This window comes from Balaenoptera physalus (assembly GCF_965194825.1).
Source record: "Balaenoptera physalus genome assembly, chromosome: 5".
NCBI classification, from domain to species: Eukaryota; Metazoa; Chordata; class Mammalia; order Artiodactyla; family Balaenopteridae; genus Balaenoptera; species Balaenoptera physalus.
Genome location: NC_138884.1, coordinates 96,171,468 through 96,181,275, shown reverse-complemented (window position 1 = coordinate 96,181,275; position 9,808 = coordinate 96,171,468). Strand labels below are relative to the sequence as shown.

The following is a 9,808-nucleotide window of genomic DNA, read 5'->3' as shown; positions in this document are numbered from 1 at the left end:
AAAACTGTCAAGGCTATCAAAATCAAAGAAAATCTGAGAAAATACCACAGTCAAGAGGAGCTTAAGAAAATGTGATGACTAAACGTAACGTAGTATCTGTTTCTCTGGAGAACTTGAATACAATTTTTATGAAGTGGACTTTACTTCATAAAAATTGTATTCAAGTTCTCCAGAGAAACAGAATCAATCAATTGGAGATATATATATATATATATGTATATATATATATATATATATATATATATATATATATATATATATATATTCTGGAGACTTACTATAGAAACTGGCTTGTGCATTTATGGAGCTGAGAAGTCCCATGATCTGCACTCTGCAAGCTGGAGAACCAAGAAAGCAGTGGTATAGCTAACTCGATTTGAAACCGAAGTCCTGAGAAATTGGGTAGGGTGAAGGTGATGGTGCAAATACCGGCCTGAGTCCAAAAGTCAGAGAACCAGGAGTACCAATTTCCATTTCTGAGGGCAAACAAAGATGGATGTCTCAGCTCAAAGAGAGAGAGTGAGTTTGTCCTTCCTTCACTTTTTTGTTCTATTTTGGCCTCAACAGTTTGGATAATACCCATTTGCACTAATGAGGGTGATTATTTTTTACTCAGTTCACTGATTCAAATGCTAAACTCTTCCAGAGCCACCTTTACAGACATGCCTAAAAATAAGCAGCTCTCTTGGCATCTCTTAGCCTAGTCAGGTTGACACATAAAATTAACCATCACAACCACATATCAATATTATGTCATTAATTGAACAAATATACCATACTGATGTGAGGTACTATTAATCTGGGAAACTGGGTGCTACTTTCTATAATACATTTTCAATTTTTCTGAAAATCTAAAACTTTTCTAAAATGAAAATTTTATTTAAAATGTGTATTAAGAGGATTTACTAAGACCTTTCAAAATATTGAACAACTTCCTCTTTTTCCTGCTTTACTAAGATTTCTTACTATGAATTTGTGATGAAAGTTACCATATACTTTTATCATATACTGATACAATCATTCTATTTTCCTTTTAAATCTGATAAGACATGAGGAAATTACATTAATAGCTTTTCCAACATTGAAACATCTTTATTAGTCAGAATGTTACAGAATAAGCTGGAGTAAAAAAACAACTCCCTAATCTCAGTGACTTGAAAATCAAATGTTTATATTTCTCTTGAACCACATGTTTATCTTAGTTCAGTGGGCACTGTGATCCATGTCATTGTCACACAGGGGACCCAAGTTAAGGAATATTTATCATCTGGATGTCACTGGACACTGTGGATGTCACTGGACACTGTGAAAACAGAAAGACATAAGATCAAAGGCACAGAAACACATTTTTGAAGGATATTTTTTGTTGGATCATTTCTTTTGCCATGTCTAGCCTATCATTTGTCTCTCCTGTGAATTTTTAATTTCAGATACTGTATTATTGAATTCTAAAAGTTCCACTTGACTTTTTTCTCATTATGTTTTTTTCCCTTTGATGCAGTTGCTGACTTTAAAAATGGTGTCTAAGAGGAATGAGAAAAGTGCTTGGTAGACTCATGAAACCAAAGGGAAGAGTAGTACAAAGTGAAGTTCAGTGCCTCCCAAGGAGGAGGAGTCTAGAAACAGCTCAGGCATTCAGCTGGGATTCATATGGGATATATGCCAGGGATAAGTCCTTAGCAGGACCGAAGCTCATACTTCCTGTCATTTCCCTGATTAGATCAAGATTACAAGGAATTGCTGGTTCTCCTTGCTAGCAGCCTTCCAGAGCAAAAGTAAATCCTGTCTGGGAGAATATAAATTCACTCAGAACCTTAAACTATAATTTTTATTTGCAATGTCTGGCACTTAATTCATAATAATCAAGTATATGAAAAGATAAGTCTTGACCATTAGAGACAAAAACAGGAAATAGACACAGGTCCATAGGAAATCTGGATGATGCAGTTACAGATACAGACTTTAAATTAACCTATTTAGTAAGTCTAGGAATTGCAAAATATGTTGGAGAGAACTTGGAGTACAAACAAGAATCAAATGAAAACTCTATACTTGAATTTTTGTCTCTATCTGTTCATAATTTTTTCCCAGCAATGTTTAATCTGCTGTTAAAGTGATCCACTAAGCTTTATTTTTAGTTATATTTTTTAAAGATCCATAACATAAATATGAAAAGAATACCTGGAATGATATATGTAGAGGAAACAGAGAGAAAAGTTTAAAAGAGAAGAGTGCCAACTTAATGTTAAGCTTAAGAGTCAAAGAATATACAAGAATATTTGCCTTATGATTCTACTTATATAAAACTAAAAGGCAGGAAAACCTAACCTATAATGTTAGACGTCTTCACAATTTTTAACTTTGGAAAGAGAGAAGAGATGGTACTTGGGAGAGAGGGAAAAGCCTGGCTGTTCTTGAGTGCTGCTAATGTGGTATATCTCGGCTAGATTTGTGTGTCCATTTTGTGATATTTGTTCAGGCTATACTATATTTTACACTCACTGATTTATTTACACTTTTATATTTATTGTACATCAGAAAAAAGTTTACTACAAAATAAAGGCCTTTATTACTTGTCAAATTTACCAATGCCCTCCCCATTCCCTAAAGTAAGAATCACATCAATATTTACCAAATTTAATTTTGGAGATAAGTGATTTTCCTGTGATAATCTGTTAATTTCAGGTTTTCTTATTGATAATAATGTTAAATTCTAATTTAAGAAGAGTCTCAATCATCTAGATGTCTACTTATTATTGCTATTTGATTTTGGCAGGTGTGTAAGGTGGTCAGCTGAACTGGCAAGAGCTGAGCTGTCAGGTGTCAGAATAGCCATTAAAGCAGCAAGACAACAAGGAAGGTAACAATCAATCCTTCAATCACTTACTATGATAGTGTAAGCAAGTGACTGCTCTATTTTTCCCCATGGAATAGCAGGCTGGTTGGTGATAAGGGAACTCTGAAGGAAAGGTCCTGGCAGTTTTATACACTCTTGGGTCTGTTGGTTTCCTATGATTAGAACTGTTTGTGCCATATATAAAAGGTGTGTTTCTAGCCCACGGTTGTGAAAACAGCTACTTTTATTTTCATACAGAACCTTTAAAATATTTCCTTTTACATTTAATGTATGATCTGTTGCAAATTGCTTTTTCTGTATGATGTGATGTGGAGTAGATTGTGTTTTTGTTGTTGTCTGCTTGCTTGTTCAGTTTTTTAAAAATATGATTATTCTGACTGTCCTTTTCCCATTTCATTGCACTGACAACTTTGTTGAAAATCAATTAATTATATATGTGCAAGTCTATTTCTGGAATCTATTCTGTTTCATTAGTATTTTTTTTTTTTTAATCCTTATGTGAAAACTGCATTCCCTTGATTACTACAGTATATATTGTTATTCAGAGAGTATAATTTCTCCAGATTTGTTTTAGGGATTCCAATATATTATAGTCTACTCAGACTTAATATTGTACTACTTCACATGAAATGTAAAACAAAACAAAACAAAATAATATAATTCCATTTATTCCTCCAAACATTTGTGTTTCTTGTCATATATTTTATTAATGTTATTATTTTTGCTTCATGTAGTCAGTTGTCATTTAAATATACTAATAAAATAAAACAAAGATAATGTTTATATTTATCCTTATAATTTCCATTTCCAGTCCCTTCCGTTCATTCATGTATATCTGAGTTTCTGAGAGTCTATCCAGTACCATTTCCCTTTGGCATGAAGAACTTCCTTCACCATTTCTTATAGTAGTTTCTGCTGGTAACTAATTCTCTCAGCTTTTGTTTATCTGAAATTTCTTTATTTCTTTATTTCAATTTCAGCTCCTTTTATGAAGGGTAATTTCTTTAGATATGGAATTCTAGGTTGACAACATTTTTTAAACATATTAAAATGTTCATCTATTTTCATCCTACATTCACTATTTCTGATAAGTCTGCTGGAATTTTACGTTGATAAAATATATCTAGTTTTTTCTGTCCTGTGCCTATTCTCTTTATCTTAGGTTTTTAGAGGTTTGACTATGATATACCTATGTGTGGTTCTTTATATTTATCTTCCTTTGGAGTTACTGGTCTTCTTGGGTCTGTGAATTCTCATTTTTCACCAAATTTAGAAAATTTGGAGGCCAATATTGCTTCAATTTTTTCCTTCTCTCTCTTCTTTCCTTTGGAGAATCCAATTGCATGTATATCACATTTGATCCCTCATGTAACTGAGTGAGTCTCTTGTTTTTTTCCCAGCTTTTTTTCCATTGACTCAGTTTGAATAATTTCTATTAATCTGAATTCAAATTTGCTGATCATTCTGCTTTTCCTGTAACCTTTTCATATCAGATATTTTATATTTGAATTTTTCAGAATTCGTTAGAATTCTTGTTCATAGTTCCCATATTTGTTTGAGATTCTCAGCTGTATTTCTTTTTTTCAAATTCTTGATCATATTTATAATATCTGTTTTAAAGTCCTTGTCTGCAAATTCTAACGTCAGTTTCATTTTGGGGTCTGTTTCTATTAGCTCTTTTATTTTTTTTGGTGGAAGAATACATTTCTGTTTCCCTTGGCTATGGATTACATTTCTGGTTTCTGTTTTCTCATGTCTAGTAATTATGACTTTTTGCTATATTGTTAAATGTCTGGATTATCTTTCTTCTTCTAAAGTATTGTGTTTTGTTCTGGCAGACAGCTAAATGAACATCGATCATTATGAGCTTTTATTTTAGGCTTTGTTTGGGTGGCTCTGTTTCAATGTTTTGCTTAGCTCTAGTCTGTGATCCTACTTTGGAAGCATGATTTTTCTGGAGTGTCAACTGCACACCTAGGGTACTCAGCAAGAATCTCCACTCTGGCTGAGCCATACTGTAAAGTTTTCAGCACTGAGAAACTTCTAGTTCAGTTATTAGTCCCTGGCAGCTACTCTCTGACAGGCCTTAAAATCTCACCCTAAGCATTCATAGCCTTTCCTTCAACCAAGGGACAGAGACAATAACATGCTGGCATAAGTATTTTTCTCTGTACAGCTTTCTTTTCTACTCTTCTGCCTCACAAACCAATTCCAGCTCGGAAGCTCGGAACTCTTATTTCTGCCTGCTTCATTCATCGAGACTGCAGATTTTGTCTTGGGTTCCTCCTCTCTGTGCTGTGGTCTAAAAAAAATCTCCTAGGCAACAAGTCAGAGTGAATGCAGAGTTCACTTGTAAGAGTGTTTCTCTTCTTTCAAATAAAATAGGCTTGCCCTCTGTTGTCCATTACTTGAAAACAACTGCCTCACATAGTTTATCTCTTTTCATACTTGTTTACAAAGGGTACAATAGTCTGACATAGTAATTGTGCTATGGCTAGAAGTGGAAATCCTAAATATGTATTATTTCCATTTAGATAAAGAAAACTTGAGGTGTCAGGTTTGCTATATTTATCTCAAAGCAATACTTTTGAGGAAAGTGCATTCTTCTTTGTCTCAATCTAAAGAGGAATTAGCTTGATTTAAATGAATTTGTTAGAACCTGGTCTAGAATATTACCATGGAGACAACAGTATTTAAATATTCACCTGCGATTACAGGCTGACAAAACATCACCATCATCATCATCATTATCATCATCATCATCATCATATCATCATCATCAGATGAATATTGAATATTGAATATGAATATTCAATAGTCATATTGAATATTGAATGTTGAATATTGAATATTCTTACATATAGTACATTTTTGAACTCACTCATTTTTGAACACTCATGGAAAACTTGTGATTTGACAATATTTCATATAAGGAGACTTTGACAAAGAGAGATTAAATAATTTGCTCAAAGTGACACATAAAGGATGCATTGGAAATCTAAAAGAAGAAGATCCAGGTCATACTATCAACTAGTGTGTTTTACCACTGCAAAAGACCAGCCTTTTCCCCTTGTGATTTCCAAAAACATGCTTTTCTTCACTTCCTGATATACCACTCCGTTCCACTCCACTGCCTCATAAAATAGGAGTAAACTGAGGAGTGTAGAAAAGATGGAAAACACAATCAGAATTAGAGATAGACACAGTGAAAATTTCTAGGAAAGAGCATCTTATGATCAGAATTATTAATTTAAGATATATCTGTACTTCCACTTCAAATTCCACATTAAAGATGTATTATTTATATTTTGGAACTCAATTTAGATGTTGTTACTTCTACAACAACTTTATTAAATACTCACTTTTATCTCACCTCTAAATTGGTTGGAAAGCCCTTTTCTGGGTCTTGGAATCTTTACCACAGTGCTCATAATACTATGCTGTAAATTGCCCTTTACTTATCTACTTCTGGACTCCAGCTCCAAAAACTTGAATCTTGAAATCTGGGACTTGTATTATTTACTGTTTTATCTTAAGAATAGGAGGAATGTGCCTAAAACACGGAGGGAGTGCAAATTAAAAAATTATATGTATGCATGCCTTGTACAGCCAAGAAGGTTGAAACACAGCTATACATGATTCAGCAAAGATCTGCCTTCAAAAACAAGATGATTTCCACCTTTGCAATCACTCTGATAGTGAAGCCCAGCCTGATTATGCTATGATTATTGTTTGCTTTTCTTCAGGAAACATTTGCCACTGTGCTTGTACAGTGGAATATAGGCTCATTTACCCCTTGAGATAGTCATAGAAAGACCAGCTTTTTCATGTTAACTGTAGCTGTGAAGTATTATTATTTACCAGGAGTATAATCTACTAAAATTTTCATATGCTCATGTATTATCTCAATTGTTTTAGGAAATAAATGACAGTTGAGATATTTGACAGAACATATAAGCATTAAATGTAAAAGAATCATTTAACAGCATAAATTTTTTAATGGAGGGCCCTTAATTAGTAAGAAAATACTTCCTTTTTCATACAGATGTACAATCAGCGTGTTAAAACAGGTCACTAAAATTGTTTTAAAAGGTGACATAACCTGTGTCACACATTTGGCAAAATATGAATGCTTTCAGGAAAATAATCCTACAAAAACACCTTTAGCTAAAAATAACAAGTTTTTTCCCATTCTACCTTTTCCTTCTCTACAAGTGGGTCTCACTTAGTAAACTGTTTATGTTGCTTCAGGATATAAAAACTGTCAAGAACATTATTGAGACATGGGGGAAAGTTGGTAGAATCTTCTCTGTCAGAATAGATGACAACTAATTATAGTCCAGAAACTGGAAACCCTTGGGGAGGAAGTGAAGTCTGAGTCAGCCCAAACAAGATTGTTTGAGGATATTTTTGATGGTGAGAGTATTTATGAGTTGTATTAATAATAGATGAACTAAATGTTATAGCACTAAAATATGAAAACATTCTTACTTCACCACTAAGAAGTTGCTTGCTTGGCAACAATAATAAAAATAAAATAAGCATTAAATAATAAATCACTTCTTTAAAAAAAGTTTTCATGTTGTTCTTTAATATTCATAAAGGTGTTAACAAAGGTTTTTAAAAGCTTTACAGTGTGTCATTCTAAGAGAGACAAGGGAATATGTTTTCCTTAATTTAAAAGATGCTTGGTGGTTTCTTTCTATAATAACTGTGCTTTCTTAGTTCTAATGTTGTTCTCAGTGTATTCTCTATTATTAAGCAATGAATATTATTTATAATAAAATACCACTATTAGTTTACCTTTCTACGAGCTAAGATTTGATAATTAAGTAATGACCCTTGAGATTTTATTCTCTATCTTGACAAGGGAGAAGAAAGGGCTTCTTGGTTTTTCTCTTGAACCTGCATAAAGAGCTTTCTTCTAAGTCAGTCTGCAGACCTAGGGAGTATGCTGGAGAAGCGATACCGGCATGCTTTGATTTGACGTATTCCTAAACTTCTAAAGTCTGAAGCCTTGGTCAGACTTTGGTGCCACAATGACTAAAATTTCCCCAGGTGTATTAGCGCATTTGTATTAAGCAGTGTCCCTTTGCTTTAGCTTTTAGTTGCAAAATCAAATGGGTGCCTCCATGGGGGAGAAGACCGACAATGCTGCCAGTTCGGTGTGAATGAGTTTATTAGATCCTTTGTCACTCCATCTTGAAGCATGTGCAACAGATGGTGAAAAAGGTAACTGCGGAAAAGGAAAGACACATTTTGTTTTCTCATTTGCCCACCCTACACGTAAAACTAAAAAGAGAAATAGAGCCAGATTAGATAGATCATAAATAATAAAACTGAAAAGAGATAACTAATAAAATAAAATTAAAAGATAAATAATAAAACTAAAAAGATACAGACAAATAACTATCTTCCTGTTTCATGGACTAATTAACCTTACAGGTATAATTCTAACAACAATTTTTACTGTCATGATAGGAAGCAAAGCTAGAGCAATGAGGATAATGCCTTTATTTATTGTCCATTTCATTACGGGACTATGGTTTCATTATTATAATTGACTAGTAGGGACATGCGGAAATGGAAGACTGCCTTGGAAACCCAGTAAACGAATAGAAACAATATGTTTAGCATATGAATGGGTTTAGAATTATAGCGTTTCATACAGATTTTTAAACACATATAAATTTTGTCTCTTTTTCCAAGTAATTTGAGAACTTTTGCAATAATAGGCTCAAATAGTACGAAAGCAAAAAGTTACTACAATAAGAGTAATAGGAAAGTGTCAAAATTCTAGGAGGACAGCGGGGTGAATAGATAAGAGAAAGAGTCAGAAAACTTAACTCTGAGTTTCTTCAAAAACTGACAAAGAGGTGCAGAAGAAGAAAGCATAGTTATTCAAGAGGGAGACACTTTCTCATAACTCCAGGCTTGGGCTAATTTACTTAAATGCATAATTATTCAAAAGATTGAATTCTATTGAATGTTTTTTCTTGATGGCAGCTGTACATAAAATTTGGAGAAATTCTCTATAAGTGCATATGTGAAATTATTTTATGAAACCCCAAAACACAATTTCAACTGTCATGCTATACATGTAGGTTCGTAAGAATCAGAATTATAGAGTACATTTTCAAAGAACTTGGACAATGTACCTTAATAAAAGGAGAGATCCTGGAGAATCTAAAAAGAGATTTCAGGTCCCAGTGCCTACGGATGCCTGAGGTATAATTGTAAATGAGGGAAAGGAGCTGATTCTATTATGAGTTAACACCTATGTACTGCTTACTATGTGCAAGGAAGTCTTATTAGCAAATTTAGCAAATAAAAGTACAAGACATTCAGTTAAATTTGAATTTCAGATAAACAATGAACAATTTACTTTTTAAATTTAAATATGTCCCATGTAACATTTAGGACAAACAAGTGCAATATTAGGGACATCTTACAATAAAAATTATTAGTTTATCTGAAATTCAAATTTAATGGCACATTCTGTATTTTATCTGGAAACCCTATTTAGCACATAAAACTCTTAACTCATTTTATTTTTCAAATAACCTGACCTAGTAGATATTTTCACTTTACAGGTGATAAAACTGAGGCAGAAAAAGGTTATATAGTTTCCTCATGAAACTTTCATGAAGATAGTGAGCTATGAAACTAAGGCTCAAAGCCAGAGGTTCCAGAGACTGTGAAACTAACTGCTCTCTAACTAGCCTCTGCATCCACCCAGGGATGTGGTGCAGACCAGGCTCAACTGGAGAAAAATGAAGGACTGATAGGCAGCAAACCTCTGGTAAAATATTAAATATAATAATAACTCCGTGTTAGAATCCCTGCTTCTAATATCATCCCACTATAATTGTCACCCTGCTGCCATACGATTTTTCTAAAATTTAAATATGGTCATGTTAATTACTGGTCCAGATTCTTCAGTGGCTCTTA

The 9,808-nt window shown here is 33.3% G+C and overlaps 1 long non-coding RNA gene across 1 annotated transcript in view; it reads left to right on the top strand.

The window, feature by feature from the left end:
* Window positions 1-271: 271 nt before the first annotated feature.
* LOC309662140 overlaps window positions 272-9,808 on the top strand; it is a 76,317-nt gene continuing 66,780 nt past the window's right edge. Inside the window, exon 1 of the long non-coding RNA XR_014264530.1 lies at window positions 272-2,860. This is a non-coding gene — a long non-coding RNA (uncharacterized lncRNA). The remainder of the gene's footprint in view (window positions 2,861-9,808) is intronic.